The following is a 19,236-nucleotide window of genomic DNA, read 5'->3' as shown; positions in this document are numbered from 1 at the left end:
ACAGCTCAAATAAATCTCACCCTCTACCACCAGCAAGGGAAAAGTCATGGATTTAAGATACAACTCACCCAGGTTCACCCAATGGGTGGGGAACCAGCAGTTCAATGGGTCCTTTGTTGAATCCTAACACCATGTCCATGGGTTGGTCGTGGGTGAGCTCTTTTGGAATCCTGACCCACTACGTCAAGTAAATGTCAAAGTATGAAACATTCAAACTTGTCAAGAATTTTGGTAGTTGATTTAAGTCCCACTGTCAATAACTGGCAGGATGAAAATCTCAGCGGATTGAGATATTCTCTCTGGCAGTTTTGCACCTTATTTTATACATTACAATCAGAACAGGAGATATATGCTGGTAACAGGAAACCTAGTAGTGATGCATTAGGGTTTCAGAGAAATCAAAGCGGCAAATTCTCTGTGACTGGATAAACAGTAAAAGAACACGGACATACTTCTTTTACATGGTGGATATAGGACAGTTACAAGTCATCAATGAACTCAGTAAGAATGAGGGGATTTGTGGTCCGCAGAGCATTGCCTATGTGTTGAGGGGCCTGGAAATAGGGAAATTCCTTTGACATTCCAAATTATATGTTATTGTAGATGCCAAAAGGCAATAGACAGGCTCAGTGAAGGTTAAGATTGACCTTTGTCAGGGAAGATGCCAGTCTAGGACATGACTACCCACCATAAACTGCTTTTAGTTTGAAAGTTTTCATTTCAGGACATTCTTTTTGATAACTTTAGGTCTCTGAGTTTGCAAGAACACCACACAGGGCTTCCCTGATCTAGTCAGTGAGCATGTGGTTCCTTTTCACACACACAGTTCTTGGATCACTTGCGCCCCACCTCCTGACAACAGTCACTGAGTGCTTAGGGCAGTGGTCGACAAACTCATTAGTCAACAGAGCCAAATATAACAGCACAACGATTGAAAGTTCTTTTGAGAGCCAAAATATTTAAACTTAAATTATATAGGTAACTACATTGTTATTAACTTTATTAGGGTACTCCTAAGGCTTAGGAAGAGCCATAGTCAAGGGGCCAAAGTGCCGCATGTGGCTCGCGAGCTGCAGTTTGCCAATCATGGACTTAGGGGATTGGTCTGAACTAAAGCCCCAACCCACCTGGCAGCTCATATACTGCCCCTGAGTAAATGTCCCTCCTCTGTCCCAACACAGGAAGAGAAACCATCAGCCCAGAATGCAGCAGGACCTGTATGATGTAAGCAGATGAAGCTACCTTGCTGCCCACGTTCCTGGTCTCCACACCTCCCGCTCCCACATCCCTGTGCCCAGGTTCAACACCAATGCCCAAGACCCGTTTGCAACCCAGGAGTTGGACAGCCCCAGCCTCAGAATCGTGCCCAGGTTGTGCAACCTGACCTTAATGAAGATGGTGGTGTTCAAAAAGTTGGAGAAGGACCTCATCTCCATGGTGATCGCCATGAAGATGCAGTACTCCAACCTCATATCGATGGTGATCACTGTGAAGATGCAGGGCTCCAAGTACATCCTACGGGAGTATGCTGTTCCCCAGTGAACAATTGCAGACAGTCCTGGGGTTGACCTCACTGCAGGACCCCCACTTCCTCTGTGAGAAGGCAACAAGCTACAGGCCCTGTTGCATTGGAGGAAGTGCTTTAAGAACCAGACCATCTGGAGCTAGAAGACACTCCCTGTGGGTGCCATCCGCATGGCCAAGGTCAGGCAGTGACCCCTGAAGGGTGGACAAAGTGGCCGAGGAGGCTTCTGCTTAAGTGGCCGAGATCTTGATTGCTCCCTGTCCAACCAGCCCATCCACTGGGAGGACAGTGCCATACAGGACAGATGCAAGGCTAAGTCAAGGGTTAATTACTCCGAGGGGGTACATCAGAGCTTCTCCTCTGAGCAACAGGCCGGCAACTATGCCACCTATGGGCCGAACCTGGCTGAGAAGGGCATTGACATGGGGATGCTCAAGAAGTAGGGGCCATGGATATAAGGAAAGATGTGCATTACCAGGCCACAAAATATCAAGGAAAAAGTGGTGGCGTGGCTGGGAAAGTTCAAAGTGTTGGAGGAGGCTATGGACTCGAGCAGGACACAGCAGAGCATGTCCCAGAGTTGGAGTGGGACATGGACCTTCTATTTAACACACTGCGAAACCCCAGGGACAGTGGCCCATACATGGAGGATGAGAACAGCACCCTCAGCACCCACAAGCCCAAGCTCAGACTGTTCTTTGAAGGGTTGGCACACTCCAGCTCACAGACACAGACGGAAGCATCCACAGGGCCCGGAGCCAAGAGGAGCCTGCAATTATGGCCAAAGTGCAAGAAAACACGTGAGCCCTCAGGCATCAAACAGCTCAGAGACAGTGTTTCAGACTCGGCGGCCCACAGCACCCCCTCCCTCAAAGTCGCCTGAATCTGGACCTCCTCCATGTCTAGCCAGTCCACTCACCGTATGGGCAGCGCCATGTAGGCCGGCCCAAGACCAAGTCTACAATTCACTACTCTAAAAAGGAGTATGAGAGCTTCTCTGAGCAGGAGGCTGGTGAAGATGCCACCAATGGATAGGAACTGGATCAGGAAGCAGTGACTATTGAAAGTCACAACAAGGTCTATGACAAGCAGAATGTAGTGGCTTGGCTGAGCAGGGCCTAAGTGTCGGAGGAGGCCCTGGACCGTGAGCAGGACCCTGCAGATCATGTCCCCAAGTAGAGGAGGCCCCGCACCTTCTGTCTAACATGCTGGAGAACCAGTGACAGTAGCCCCGACAGGGAAGAAGATGACAGCCTTCTCAGCACCACCAAACCCAAGCTCAGGCCATACTGCGAAGGCCTGTCACCTTTCAGTTCAGAAATGGACATGGGGAGCATTCATGGTGCCCAGAGCCAGGCGGAGCTTCTGAGTTTTAGCTGGTTCTGCTGAGGGCTAGTGTGTTGGCGCACGGAGTAAACGGTCCCGGGTTCAAATCTGGTCACGGGCACAACTGTGTTGATTACAGGCTTGCTCCCCAGCCCTGGCCATGGCACATGCAGGAGGCAAGCAATCCATGTGTCTCTCTCACATCCATGCCTCTCTCCCTGTCTGTCTCTCCCCGTCCCTTCAAGTTTCTCTAAAAATTCAGTGGAAAAATAACCTCTGCTGAGGGTTAACAAAACAAACAAAGCAAAACAAAGGAGCCCCCTAGTCCAGCTGAAGTGCCCAAAAAGACCGAGCTCAGTCAGCAATAGCCAAGTGACAGTGTCTCCCACTTAGAGCCCCAGAGCATGCCCACCCAGGGGAGCACCCAGCACCGCCCACGGACAGCCCGGAGGCAGAGACCTCAGCCCTGGACATGCTCACCTAGAAGATGCTGCTCACTAGGCGCATCACCAAGACTGAGTCTCTCATGCCCTCCACCAAGGCCAAGGGGAAGCATCCCCGCCACCATGGCTGGGCAGGTTCCTGAAGGGGCGGCAGACGGCACAGCCATAGAACAAGTGAGCCAAGAGCCCAGACAATGAGCATGTCCAGACCCAGGGAGCCAGCTGCAGATCCCCAGGAAGACCACGTACAACCAGCTGAACCGCATACTCATCTCTGATGACCAGCTGCCAGAGAACATCATCCTGGTCAAACCTCTGATTGGCAGGAGCAGTTCCCCTCGGACACCCTGCAGGGGCACATGCTGCCTGTGCTGTGCATCTGCTTCATGGCTGACTTCCGGTGGCCTTCAGTTCCATCATCTGGTGGATACAGAGATACTGTAACGATAATTCCCAGCCCCTTAAGCCGCTGAAGATGCTGGTGGAAGGGGCAGAGCACTACTTGAGCGCTGTGCTGTGGGTCTTCCTGGAGCTGCTGTCCTACAAGATGCTCGGCTGGCTGGGCGATGTGCACTTCCCGGTCATCCCGCTGGGTTCCAGCGTTGTGGCCAGGTACCTGGGCTCCATGCATTACTGCTACAACAGCTTCTCCCAGGACCTGACCTGATGGGGCCTGTTCCATAATCTGGAGGCCCAGAGCGCCATACAAGGCACACTGGACATCGTGACGAGAATCACGCAGTACATCACGGGAACAACTGTTCCTCTCAGCTTCCCATCGAGGAAGCCCTGCTCTCCTACAAGCAGAAGACACCCAATGAGGATTCCTTATAGTTCATTCTTTTCAGGGTGGCAGGTGAAAGTTGGGACACTGCAACAGTCCTCAGACAGGTCGGGAGACTCAGATGATGGACCCCCTTGGGCTGCAGCGTGCTTTTATCCTTCCCTTTGTCCCTACCTCTGTTCACCAATGATGCCTTGTCATCCCATTCATCTTGTCAGTGAGTGGCGTTTGTCCTCCCCCAGCCAGGGCGATGGCGCCAAGCTGATGGAGCGGCAGGTGGATTACTGGACGGCAGCCCAGCCCACAGACAGGGAGAAAGACTCGAAGAAGAAAGACCTGCCTGCCGCCAACAACACCCTCAAGTGCACCTTCCAGTCTCTCCAGGTCAGCAGGCTGCCCAGCAGTGGCCAGGCCAAAGCAACACCCACCATGTGCATGACAGTACTCACCAAAAAGAAGAAAAAGAAGGTGTTGTTTTCGCCCAAGAAAACCAGGACAAGGGCGTGGAGTCCAAAATCCAAAAGCCAGTGCTTGGGGGCATAAGCAAATTGGTCTGCAGGGCGAAGCAGCAGGAGAACATTCTGCAGGTCCTTATCAAAGGTGTGGTGTGGAATGAAGTTCTTCCAGCTGGCAGCCCAGGGTCCTTCCGCATCCAGCACTGCCCCATCTGCATCTCCAGACATTCTGACTCAACCTTCCAGCCCTGCCTGCGACCCTGCAGATGCCAAGCACAGGAGGGCCCATCTGCTTTTCTATTCACCTTTCAGTTTAGTGCAGAAACCGACCCTGGAAACACAAAGAGAAACCTTCTTAAGTACAAAAGTGCTCACTACCCGGAAGCTAATGTGCAGCCCCCATTGGGAGCCCCAACTGCTCTGCTGATTAACCAGAACTCTCTGGGGGTCAGGCGGGCAGTGCTGAGCTGGAGAATCATGGAAGGTGAGTTTTGGCCTCAGGACCCCTAACACTCCCAGCGAGAAGGGTTCTCCCTTCTCCACCTGCCCTTCCTGGAAGCCAGGACCCTGCCTCCACAGGACTCAGAGCTGGTGGTCAGATGCCAAGGACTGGCCTCCCATTGCGGGCATCCTGAGCAGAACATGGAGGCCAGTCAGCCCAGCCCTGGGCCCCAGCTGCCAACCCGCCAGGCGGCCCCACACCATCCACTCGTGCTTTCCTAAAAAAATAGGTATGTGGTGCAGCCCCCCAGGCACACCGGCTAGACACACTGGTGCAGTACCAGCTGCCCGCCTTCCTGAGCAGGGCCTATGCTTTCGCCCTCATCTCTCTGTGTTATGACAGAACATGTGTTCCACCCAACAGGTGTGGGTCCAACTATGTACCAGGTGAGCACCTGTCCCTGCACAGCACAGTGGTCACGCGGCCCCCTGCTTGCTGGGAGTCTTCAGGGCACTTCATGTTTCTGAGTGCTTGTGCCTCTAACCACAGGGTGAACCTAGGGCAGTGATGGCGAAACTTTTGAGCTCTGCATGTCAGCATTTTGTAAAACCCTAACTTAACTCTGGTGCCATGCCACATATAGAAATTTTCGGATATTTGCAACCATAGTAAAACAAAGAGTTACATTTTTTAAACTTTTTTTAATATATTTTATTGATTTTCCACAGAGAAGAAGGGAGAAGGATATAGAGTCAGAAACATTGATGAGAGAGAAACATCGATCAGCTGCCTGCTGCACATCTCCCACTGGGGATGTGCCCGCAACCCAGGCACATGCCCCCGATCAGAATCAAACCCGGGACCCCTCAGTCCACAGGCCGACGCTCCATCCACTGAGCCAAACCAGCTTTGGCTAGAGTTATATTTTTGATATTTATTTTATATACTTAAATGCCATGTCACAAAGAAAAATCAACCAAGGAGTTCGCGTGTCACCTCTGACACACGTGTCACGGGTTCACCATCACTGACCTAGGGTCAAGCTCACAGGTTTATTGTAGAAACTCAGTGGGGTCCTCCCTGGAAAGTGCTCTCTGGGTGCCTGGACAGTGGAGAGGTCTGCTGCACGGGCTGTGGTTGAGCTCATTGGCCATTTTCTCTGCCTCGTGACAAAGCCTCAGCCTCATTTGATTCTCCACAAGGCCTTGGGCTAAGCTCCTTTCTCCTTAGATACAGATTGGAGATTCTATGAGGGGTCGGTGTCCTGGGTGAAGCCAGAACCAAAAATCCCAGAAGTGAGCCATGTGGCCCCATGCTCATTTTATTCTTGACTAAAAGATTACAGAAAAAGAGTGGAAAAAAATCTAAAATATTAGTGTCAGCACTGTGTAGTTGATGAGGGTAGAGGAATGATACACAGGAGGGCATATTAAAGAGCATGTCTTGCTGAGGAAAATATAGATATGTGTAATAAATCACAGGGATACGTTTAAGTGCATGTACTTTAAGTTATGGGAAAGCACCTTGTCTTGCAAAATAGAATTCATTAATTTTAAACCTGCCATCTGAAATAGGACCTATGAAATGGGAAGCAATAAAGGATTTTTTAAAATATGAAAATTTGAAAAACGGAAGTTATTGTTTGCTTTGTTAGACATATTATATCAGACTAGCAGATAATACCCAGTCTTTTAAACAAAATAAATCATTACCACATACTATGCCACATAGGAAGTCTCAATAAATTCCAAAGAAGATATATATGTTTTTTCTCCATTGATATGTTCATGAACCATAATGCATGATGCCTATATATTCTCTAACCCTAATGCACTAAGGTAAGAAGTTAATAATGAAGAATAGCTTTAAAATCACCAAATATCTAGACAGTTTAGAAAATACAGCAGAAGCTGAAGTGAAGTATATTCTATACAAACCCTGAGTTCAAAAGAAATTATGAGTGAAATTATGGAATACTCCCAACTTAAAAACAATAAAGAAAAGCTGCATATCAAAAGCAGCCATAAAAGCCAGAGTTTTTGTTTTAAATAGACTTCTAAGGAAAGCATTACAGCTGGGAAGAGAGATTGAAGTATCCAAATAGAAAATTACAGAGAGCAACAGAGTGACTTAGAAGAAACAAGGAAAGGGGGAAACATAATGGCAGAAATCAGTAAAACAAAGAATTTGAAAATAGCCTTCAACAAACCAGAAAACTGCTTCTCAAAAAAATACTGGTAAAACAAACAGATTTCTAGCCAGACTGACCAAGAAACAGAGAAAAACGCTGTGCGCATATAGCTAACCAGTTAGGCAAAACGGACCAATACCTGGGAGGAAACAAACTATACAACCTTCCTCAAGAGAAAGTGATGCCCTGACTAGTCTATGAAAGAAGTTGAATTTGTAGTTAAAGCATCTAAGGAAGGGAATCCAGGCCCAGGTGGTTCACTGGAGAATTAAACAGAATAAATGAACAGACACTTCACTGAAGAGGCTATAACATGTCGCATGAGCACTGGAAAAGTTCAACATCATAAGCCATTAGGAAAAGGTTATTTAGACCACAAGGAGACTAACTGAAACAAAAGACTGTGATGACACTCGATGCTGGGGAGGATGTGGAAAAACTCACTCATACAGTGCTGGTGGGAATGTAGACTATTACAGCCACTGGGGAAAGTACTTTGGTTGTTTCTTATGAAATTCAACATGCAACTACCACACACCCCAGCCATTGCACTCTGGGGCATTTATGCCAGAGAAATAGAAACTTTCATCCACTCAGAAACCTGAGCACAAATGTTTATGGGAGCTTTATCTTAAAACCTGCAAGTGATCTCTGAAATCCCTTGTTGCGATTAATAGATACATTTTATAAGAAATGTCTGTCACATAAAAATGGGTTGAGTATATGAAAAGGGAATTTCATAAAGGGAAACCCAAAACGTTAACAAGGTATGAAGAGGTATTCAATTGCACTTGTAGTAAGATAGGCAGAGATGTTGAATTGTACTTGTAGTCAGAGAAGTAATGAGGCCCTCTTTACACCGATCTGCAAGACAAATTAGAGTGTGATGATGGGAAGTGTTGGTGAGGCTATGGGACAAATGGGAACATCATGGGCTATGATGGGAGGGTAAACTAGTACAGGCACCCAGGAGGGCCATCTAGAAGTACTTAGCAAAATTAAATATGCTCTTATATATTTGAATATTCATATATATAATTTTGCTAAGTCCGAAGAGCAAAAGAATCACCATAGGAGAACCTATAACATAGGCCTCTCATTCTCAATCTTGAACTGATCATTTTTTTTTCTTTATTAAATAAGATATTACAAATGTGTCATTACCCCACCAATATCACCTTATCCCCCCAATCCTGCCCTCCCCCTCTCCCTTCCCCCATGTTGTCCACATCCATCACCTATGCTGATATGCATTCATACAAGTCCTTTGGTTGATCTTTCCCCCTCACCTCACCCCCCCCCCATTCCCCCCGCCTTCCTGCTGAGTTTTGAGCATCTGAAAGATGCTTCCCTGTCTATGGCCATACCACCCTCAAAGCGCCCAATCTCCTCTGATCACTTTTTGAATAACATTTCCTTGGCTGGGATATAGGGGGGAGAGCAGGCCCTCTGTGTCAAAATATAACCCCTCAGAGTCTAAGAGCATGAATCTGGTTCTTCTGATCAGCATCACTGGGTGGGAATGGACCACGGGAAATATTGGCTAGAATAGATAGCAAAGAGACACCTGGAATAAGTGGGTTCCCAAACCTTAATCTGTCAATTCCACCTAAAGGACATTAGCCTTTTTTATGAGTATTTTCCCACTGACATAAATATCCTTACGCGATGTTAATTGCATTGTATATGAACAGCATGGCTAACAAATTCCTGTGACATGATGAAATGTGGCAAAGTGCTGTGATGGAGTCTAAACAGAGAAAATGGATCATCTGTGTACTTTCTTCTGCTATCATCTGAAAGTAAAACGATAGTATAGGGAAAACAAAAATAAGTATCACTCAAGGTGTACATAGGGCCACGTGAATATTTTCTGTAATTTTTAAAGTGTGACTATTCAGGATTAAATGTAAAAGAATAAAATCTATGTAGAATAAATTGTGATCACCTGTGTTCCTATTAAATCTTAAATTCTGCCATTGCCTGTGTGTCTTTAAATAGAACATTAGGGTGACAGTTGGGAGACCTTTGAACTCCTGATTCCATCCCAGTTTTCCTTCCCCAGAGCTACCTACTATCATCCACTTGGTGCTTGTCCCTAAGTAGGTTTCTATAATTTTACTCAAAAGTTGTGTACACACAAGTTAATTTAGAGTTGTTTTTGCATTTTTGAAATCTGATTTCAATAGCATCATTTAGAATGTACCCTGACACTTTCTTTTCCACACAAATCATGCTTTGAGATTTGTCCACATTGCCACACATTACTGCAGTCCATTAGTTTTACCGCTTTACTAGGCATTTACTATGATAACTTTATTCTCCTGTTGAAGGACATTTAGCTTATTTCTAGTTTTCCACCGTCATAAACAATGCTGAAATGGACTTTCTTGTATCCTTCATGGGCACATGAATGTAGCTTCTCTAGAGTATGTTGCTAAGAATGAATTTCTAGCAGGAAGGCCCTGCACACCTTAGGTTTTACTAGTGGATGCAACTTCACTGGCTGGTTCAGCCATCCCCCCTCCCAGCTGCTGTGGATGTTGGCTGCTCATGGCTCCTGATGGCCCTTCCCCTGTCCTGAGCAGGTAGGTGCTCCCAGTCCACTACCCTGGGAGGCCAGTAATGACTGGCACTGGGTAGATAAGCCTGGCTCCTTACCTAAAATGGGAATCACTCAATGGGTACAATTCCTCTTCCAGATCCCCTCTCAAGACCAGGCTGAACGTAATGTGCTGAGTCCACATCTCTGCTCACCTCCCTCCATCTTCTTTTTCTGAGGTCATTCCTTCACTAAACTCTGTCCCACTTCCCAGGAGTCACTGCTGCCAGGGAACCTGGCCCAGGATGACTAATATTGCCTAAGTCTCTCCAGAAGGGCTGCACCAATGTTCACAGTTAGGAGAGGCTTGAAGGCTGAGAAAGAGAAAGCCCATCCTAGAGATGAGGTGGGGGAGGGGGAGAAGGCAAAGGTGCTGAGATGAAAGAAAGAGTTTTGTGTATTCAGGAAACTGAACGAAAGCCAGTGAGGCTGAAGTGTGGGGAGCAGAAGAAAGAGAAGGACACTGGTTGAGGTTGGAGATGTATGTAGGAGCCGACAAGGAGACCTCATAGGCTGGTTTCCAATTTTTTTTTCTAATTGTAAATGGAAGTTTTTGAAATGCTTTAAGCAGAAAGTGATAGGGTTCAATTTAGACTAAGAAAATTCATCTGTGTTGAGAGAATGGTTTGGAAAAGAAGATAAAACAAGCAGGGATTTGAGTATTTACACAGCAAGGAGAGTGGATCATAAAAATTAGTGTCAACATAGAAAGTAAGAAACACAATGGGATTTTTAACACAACACTTCTTGTGTCTATAAAACACACAGACATACAAAGACATAAATTCTTCAAGCATACATGCCAATTTTGAAGTGGCTACTATGTGGAGGGGGAGGAAGGGAATGGAGATTAGCGGTAATAAGAGTCAATAAAACCTGGAAGTTGTCTTGCAAGGAATGGTGGTGAGGAGGTGGGATGAATTGAAGCATGTTATTTACGGAGCCCTGAACCAAGAATACAAAAATCAAAACAACAGCCACCACCCACCTCCCTACCCATTATTTTCCTTCGCTGTGTGGAGACCCACATCTGCGATGGGGAACAGGTTTTCAGGGAGACCTTCCAAATAATCCAACTTTTACCTACTAAGTGGGTGGAACTGGATGGCAGAGGCCTTCCTAGTGATTAATGCAGCATCTGAGTCAAGGAACCTGGAGGGAAGAGGAAGCAGAACCTCCCTGGAGCCTCATTACTAAGGACACATATGGGAGCCCTGAGGCAGTCTCATGCCTGACCTGGTGTGGGCTCCTGATGCTCCCTCTCAGCCTAATTCCTCCTTTCCCTGTGGCTCCATGGTGTCAGGTCTTATCTCTGGGATCAGAGATAATCCAGGTTAATATGTCTTGTTATTTCCCCTTTGCACAAGTTTATGACCTGGTGCCAGGAGATCTGGGGACCAAACTTCCACCATGTCTGGTCGCTCTGTGCCTAGGTGCCCAGGGCAGGAGTAGACACCCATTAGGTATCAATAAACGCCTGTGGATCAAAAATGATCTCTTGAAGCCTTCCTTGATTGGGGGCAAGGACCTTGGGATTTCCCTCCACGTTTTTCTTCAAGTGCTCAGAGAAGCACAGGGCATGCTCTGCAAATGCATTTGTCAGTTGGTGTTCAAAGAGTTTGTTGAGGTGGTTCCTTTGGTTCCCTGTCTGGCCCTGAGAGACAAACTCTCAATGGATAGAATAGAGTGGATGCTGGCTTTATCCAATGGCCTGCTTCTCTGAGGTGCTCTAGAGCAGTGGTTCTCAACTTCCTAAAGCCGTGACCCTTTAATACAGTTCCTCATATTGTGGTGACCCACAATTTCATTGTTACAAATTGAACATGATTAAAGCATGCTTATTAATCACAAAAAAAATATGTAATTATAAATATTTTTTACGATGGTCTTAGGCGACCCCTGTGAAAGGGTTGTTCGACCCCCAAAGGGGTCGCGACCTACAGGTTGAGAACCGCTGCTCTAGAGCCATATTCTCAGAAGCTGTTCAGGGAGATCCAACACCCAATGTTACTTACTGAGCAAGCTCATTGGTGGGTAGTATTTTCTTACTGATTCGTATCTGAATGAGCAGCTTGGGTGAAGCCAATCCTTCCTGGAATCTTAGCCACATGATCTCCCCTTAGGCAGACAGTACTCATGTCTTCTGGGCCCCAAGACCTTGCCTGAGCCCTTGGGACCTTCAAAGGAAAGAGTAATTCTTGCCCAGGAGCAGTCCTGGATCTCAGTCCACTGACAAACAGACAGAAGTCAAATCACCTCAGATTCCATCACCCAGAGACAATCACATGCAACATATTAGTATATTTGTTCCTAGTATTATCCTGTGAATGTTGACATAGTTTCCATCTTGTCATTCTTATCTCACAAGAAATGCCTGTTGCCTGTAAACATGCTGCATAATATTTCATCTGTTTCAGTACCATCATGTGCTTAAGTATTGCCTAAATGGGTCTTTATGCTCTTTTTGTTTTTAAAATACATACATAATACTGTGATGGATATCTTTCTTTATAAAATTTATACCATTTTGAAGGATTTATGAGGATCTCTATCAGTGGAAATAGAATTATAGAATCAAATTATATGAACAATGATTCTTTTAATATCTTGTCATTTAAAAATAAAATCCTGATCATAATAATTTAGTAATGGACTTGCAGGTTTTTCTGGTGACATACAAGCACACATATAGGTAATTAAAAATAGGATCACACAAACTTGTTGTGGGAAACTGTTTATTGCCTTCACTATCTGATAAGCATTGACAGAGAACTCCCCAAAACCCCCAGAAGGCTGGGTGCCTTTGAAGCCCTAGCAAAGGTCTGAGCTAAGAGCCACCTCTGTTTGTCCAGACAGTGGTAGCTGGAAGAACTCCCCCATTTATTATTATGTAAATCCTTGCTGATGGGCTAGTCTGCCTGTTAATGGCAGGTCGCCTGCCTAAGGGCTACTCTGGATCAATAAAAGATTGGAGCAGCCTGAGCATGGGTGGAAGTCCTTCTGGACTTGGCCACCTGGTCCCCCAATATTGCAAAATTATCACGTGTCTTTTTCTCTCATTTGTTGTGCGGCTCCTCTTTCAGATACCGAACCCTACTCCACGCAGAACGTGGAGGGAGTCTTACTCAACATCTGGCACCGGACGGGTAATCTGGAAGTGTAGGCCTCGCTGGAGCGAGAAAAGGAAGTTTTCACCGAAAAGGTGTGGAAAGCTCACCGAAAAAAGGTGAGGGGAATCTACCGCACCCAATGCCCAGGATCAACTACAGAAGCCCGGGTCTGTAAGTACACTGGGAACGTTTTCTTAACCAGGCTAACAAACGGGGCAGGATTTGGCTTTAAGAAAGTAGATTCGGCTTTAAAAAGGTATATTTGGCTTTTAAAAACTAAGAAACTTTATTATAGGCTTTTGATTTGCATGTTTAAAGTGTTAAAATTTTAGAAGGTAATCTTCTACAGTTTTTGCATGTTATTATAGAACATAACCTTTGTTTTTCTTGAAAAAGGTACTCTTTTAGATCAGGCTGAAAAAAGAGTGCCATGGTCATCTTAATGTGGTTTCCTGTCCAAATTAAAATCTTAATTTGTATTTGGAACCTAAAATCTGCAATAAGAAATGAAACCCTGCTGCTGAGTCCCCCTCTGGTGTGGAGAGATTCAAAGGTGGCAAGAAAGGGCAGAGCTATAAGCTCTCCCACAATGAGATTACTTAATGTTTTATTTAAAAATTACCGGAGAACATCTTATGACAACCAAACTTTGGCTAAGATAACCTTGGGTGCTCACAGCCATTGCTTTAGAAAGCGAAATAGGGAAAAACTTAAAATGTCTTTTTCTATTAAGCATGACTTTGGGGAAAATATGCCATCTGAGTCATTTGCTGAAACTTCCTCCAAAAGCAGGATGGGGTGGAAAGAGAAAGGGAGCACATGGCGATCCAATATGGACGCCTCCTCTAATTTAAAGTCTCCTTCTTGTAATTGAAAAGTTTTACAAAAATTTAAAATGCGTCTGGGATTTCTGTTCCCGTGTAAAGAGAATACTTGGCTTGGAACTAATGCGCGCTCGTTCTGATTTTGGACATTTAGATAGAGTTTTGAGCTGGAATTTCTTTACAAATGTGCAGAATAAAACCCAAGACTGATTATTTCCTAAAGAAAATGGCGAATTTGACCCAGGGTAGAAATTCTAGCAACAAGATTGGTATTTTTCCATAATAATGTTAATGAAGCCTATTCCAAAGCTAACTTTAAGAACTCTACAAGGAAAATCAGTAAAATTGTCTCTGTTACAAAAATTTGCTAAATTAATTGCCTTAAAATAATTGAATTTGAATCTCATAGTTAATTGAAAAGGCTGGCCAAAACATTTCTAATGAGAAAAGGGGCTAGTTGCTTCCTGCCTGTAGCAAATTCTTAAAGAATATGGTCAATTTATATCTGATTGGTCCAGGGTAGGCCAAACCTGTTCTTCCAGGGAAAACAGTTCCTCCCCGAGGCCAATATTGAAACTTCCCACCAGCAAGCCAGGGGCAGGAAACAATGTAGCTACCACCTTGTTTCTTGACCTTCCCCAGAGGAAAAAATTATGGTCCTTTTAAAATCAAAGGCTGGGCCAGGCCTGCCTTGCCAGCCTCAAATGTGGTTTTCCAAAGCTGCTGGGAAATTTAAGACCTTGGGAGTTTATACCTAGGTATCTTGAAATGACATCATACTGAAATAAATGAGATCTGAGTATGCCTCATAGAAAATCTAGAGGACAGTATTAAATCTGTTGGTTGATTATGTCTTGCATTTTTAAAGTTTAGTCTTAATGTTACTGATTGAGAAATGCTAAAGATTTGAGTTGCCAGCTAAAAGTTTAAATTCGGATTGAATTGGGGAAAAACTGTATAATTATGATAGCTAAATGCCTTAAAAGTAAAAAATAATTTTTTTATTTTTGAGAAAATAATTTTTGTTTTCTCTGAAATAATTAGAATTCAAAATATGTTGCTTATTGATCTGATTAAAAAGGAGGATTAATTTTATGATCTCAACTGAATATTTTTAATACAAAAACCAGTTTAAACTTAATTGATATTCTTTAAGATAATTATAAAGGGTATAAACAGCTAATGAGATTTCTGTTTGTCTACAATATAATGTTGGCCATCTATCTTTTAGGGATTTTGGTTTCCTCTTCCCTTGTTTATTGTGAGAATAAGGAAATCATGTTTTCTGTCAGAGAACAGTGTAGACAGCCATAATGTTGAGCTGCCTGACTTGGCATCCGCCATGATGGCCACATGGCTTACCACGCCCTGGGGGCCACCATCTTGGAAGAGCAAAGGCCCCGCCCTCTGATTTAGCCAATCACAAAAGGAATGTCTGCTCACTGAGGCAGGATGGGATTTCAGGGGTGGAGTTTTAAGGCAGCATTTTACTGCGGAAATGTGGATGGGGCAGAAAGTGTGCTTGCCTCTCGGATTTATTTAATACTACTTATAAGAAGATATTTTTAATGCTTAATAAATTAGCAATCATGGTCTTAATATAATTTCAGTGGTATGATAGACCAATGTTTTAAGCAGTTGGCTTTATAAGGGCCGACAATAGAGGTCATATTTCTCAAAAGGCTTGTAGATACATTTTTAAAAGATAGCTTAAAATTTCAGTAGAACCACAGATATGCATATATCATAAACAAATTAAGAGTAGTTGATTCCATGGTCAAGACTCGATCCTATTATGTTGAGAACTGTTTAAAAAGTGTTGAAAATGTTTTAATTAGATATGTATTTGACAGTTTTTCCCGAGTGCAATATTTCAAAATATAATATACTTGGTTGCATAAGGAATTTCTGCCAAATAAAAGAAAAAATTGATTTATTAGTAGCAATGTCTTTATTTAAACTAACAAAAGCTCCTCGCCGCTGCATTTAAAATTAGGCTGGAAGTGAAGCAGCATTTGCATCTCGTGTATCAAAATAAAACTTTACTAAATTTACTAATCTTTGTAAGCAATTGAATTTTAATAAAGTAAAATTCTTCTAAAAAGTTACTGAAGGCTTCCCATGATCCCTCTGTATATGCAAATAAGCCAAAGAGTATATTCTTTAAAAATATAATTGCTAACATTTACAGATTGTTGTTGAAATACTAAATCTGACAATAATTAGTGACCATAAATGAAAAATCACTTGAAATATATAGCTTTGCGACAGTATTATTTAAAATCTCAAAAGGCAACCATGTTCCTTACATTTGTTGCTGTGTGAGGAAGAAAGCTGTTGGGAAGGAAATAAAAAGAGGTTTCCTTCAGATGTCTAACTAAAATTAAAAATCAATATATTGGGCCTCATAAGCTAAATTAAATAATTTGTGTTTTGCCTCCTTAAACAAAGTTTATGTAAATTTACTTAAAGACTAATAACAGAAATTTAATTACTGTCATTTACTGTCCATAACTTAGGACAAGTCAAGTTAAAAGAATAAATGTTATTTCAAACTGACTTAAAATTGGCAAATTGGGCTAAGTGGATATTCAGGGGAACTTAGCTGTCACCTATTAAAATATAAACCACTACAATTTTTACATAAGACCTCCATTATTATACCAAAAAATATTAGACAGGAACCAATTCCTGGAGCTTTAACTGTTTTTACTGATGGGTCATCTAATGGGAAAGCTGCCTATCATACTATAAATTCTGACCGAGTCATAGTGACCAGTCATACTTCTGTGCAAAGAATTGAATTAAAAGCTATTAAGACTACGTTGCAAGATTTCCAACAGCCAGTTAACATAATTTGTGATTCCTCTTATGCTTCGGGCCTAGTAAGTAGAATTGAAACTGCCCGGTTGAAATGGTTTAGTGACCAAAGTTTATTCTTACTATTTAAGCAAGTTCAACAGATTGTGCAGCAGAGAAAATACCCTTTTTATATCACCCACATCAGGGCTCACAGCATATTACCTAGCCCATTAACTAAGGGAAAGGCACATGCTGATCCATTGGTTGCTTTATTAAAAGAGGCTTCAGAGTCTCATCAGCTTTTAAAAATCCCAACTTGAAAAACAAAAAAGGGGGATGATGGAGAAATCACCTAGGAGTAGGCTGCACCTAGCTTTAATTACTCTAAATCTTTTCACTGGTGATGCTAATGGAAAGACACCTATGGAGCTACATTGGGGTCAGAATAAAAGGAACATCCCAGAGACCACCTGGGGCACGGTAAAGTGAAGTATGGTAACAATCCTTTCAGGTAAAAACTATAGTTTCATACTGGTCTTAGAAGGCACATTTTTCCTTTACCTGGGAAGGACAGCATAGCTATCCCAAAGTCAGAGGGCTCCAGATAACTTGTCAACTCAGTGCTCTGGAGACCCAGAACTGTAATTTAGATAGCATACTGTCTCTGCTTCTGTAAATTTCTTCTTCTTTTTTTAAACTAGGTTCCTCATTCCAAATCTTGAGTTTAAAATTTAAGTTGTCATGACCTGGAACAAAGAATATTCTTACATGGTGTTATTCACAAATTTCATTAATAATTTTTGATGCTTTACAACAGTATATTGTGCATTTATCCCAAACAAATTTACAAATGAATTTGAATGTATTACATGAAGGGATTTATTCCTTTCCACTGTGTGGAGGGCCTCCTGGGGAAGGCACTTAAGCATTCTGTGTTGACCGCTCTCAATTTTTTTTTTTTTTGCCTAAAGGATTCCAGTTGTCTACAGCTGTTATCTAGGCTCTCCGTTCAAGCTAAGATCATGAAAAGCTGGTACCATGGATCTGTCTCTTACCCAATGGCGTAAGCTGGGCCCTCTCTGGAGAAGAAACCTGGGTTCCCTATGATCAATGCCGGGGCCCCGCCAGCAGGCGAGGGGATCCAAAGGCAGTTGCTGGGCATGGAGGCCAGAGGGACATAGGCTATCAAGGAGACAGAACTGAACCTCACATCACCCTACTTGGCCCAGAGATGGCTGGAAGTCAAAGACGGGTAAGACCCCCACAGGGTGGGGTGACCAAAGACATGCACAGTCTTGGGCCAGTAGGAGAAAACTTGGGCATCAACAGAGGTGGGGCACAGATCCTCACCCCCCTGCCAATGGTGCAGGGGCTTGAACACTCACCCCTTCTGAGGAAGGTCTCCTGTCCCCATGGCTGCTTCTTGCTTACCATGCCCAGACCAGATCAGGAACCAAATAACAAAAGAGATTTGGTCCAGCTGAAATCAGAATCCAGATAAACAGAGGCTTGGCTAACAGACCCTATGTCTAAATCTAGTCTAACAACAGGAATGCTCAGAGCCTTCTCACATGCCTGCCCCCTCCTTAGATCCCTCCCCATCAGTGAAACAGAGTCAAACCTCACTTCTCTAGTATCTCCAATATCCAACAATGCTGTTCTAGACCATGATGTTAAAGGAAAAACTGTACTAGTTGTGGCATAAAACTTCACATCTTGAGCTGACCATCCTTTCAATAGCTTAACAATATTCAATAGTCTGCCATGTAAACAGGAAACCCAATTTTTTATGATACACTGCCAGCACTAAAACAACACCCTGTTCCTCATGACTGCGACCACCACCATCCATCCATCCCTCCTCCCACAATACAAACATAAATTCACTTTTGGACTTGCAGTTTCTTGATCCATCCTTGTGTTTGGAGTCTTATTCCTTATCTCTACTAGTCTACAATATCGTCTTATTAAGTTTCGCTATCCTTAGGCAACAGACACTACTCAAAGGGTCCTGGCATCTATATATACTGTTTCGGTTAATGAGGAGCCACTCACTTCAGCTCTGGTTGCCCAAAATCAGTGGTTGCCATGGTGTGGCTTGACATCACAAAGCCTCAGCGGAACACCCAGGAGGGGCGGGGGTGGCAGAGGATGCAGAAATCTCAGACACTATGGTTATAGAACAGACACCTTCCTCTTTACTCCTAAAATTTTTCCAAAGTGACCTCTCTCTCTCTCATATTCTCTAGTTCCATTATAGTCCAGCATATGGCAGGCAGGTGTTGATTCCTCTAAGACAATTGCCATACCCCCCCGTCATTTCAGTGGTCCATTCCACTATGTTCAGATATTAAGGTTTCCTAGGATTTTGAGTATTGTTTTAATGGATGTTTTATTTCTGAATTGTTCCAGATTTACAGAAAAATTGTGAGGATAATAACCATGTCCACCATACCCAATTTCCCTTATTACTAATATCTTCCTTATGTATGGGGCAAATGTAACAAGAAGTGATTCATCAGTGAAACAGTTAGAGTGAAACCTCATTCTCTAGTATCTCCAATATCCAGGAATGCTCTTCTAGACCAAGTTGTTAAAGGAAAAACTGGACCAGGTACGGCATAAAACTTCAGATCTTGAGCTGACCATCCTTTCAATAGTTTAACAATATTCAATAGTCTGCCATGTAAAAAGGAAATCAAATTCATTATTATACACTGCCAGCACTAACA

General features: G+C 43.6%; 1 pseudogene across 1 annotated transcript in view; it reads left to right on the top strand.

Annotated features, from left to right (window-relative positions):
• Nucleotides 1-3,338: 3,338 nt before the first annotated feature.
• The window catches only part of LOC308532622 (phosphofurin acidic cluster sorting protein 2-like), a 305,811-nt pseudogene continuing 289,913 nt past the window's right edge, over nucleotides 3,339-19,236 (top strand). The window contains exons 1-3 of the transcript in view: nucleotides 3,339-3,429; nucleotides 3,486-4,127; nucleotides 4,297-4,581. The product of the transcript in view is annotated as a phosphofurin acidic cluster sorting protein 2-like (transcript). The remainder of the gene's footprint in view (nucleotides 3,430-3,485; nucleotides 4,128-4,296; nucleotides 4,582-19,236) is intronic.

The sequence above is a fragment of the Myotis nattereri genome (genome assembly GCF_964212035.1).
Source record: "Myotis nattereri genome assembly, chromosome: 16".
NCBI lineage: Eukaryota > Metazoa > Chordata > Mammalia > Chiroptera > Vespertilionidae > Myotis > Myotis nattereri.
Note: the sequence above shows the minus strand (reverse complement) of the source record. Positions and strands in the feature narration are given on the sequence as shown.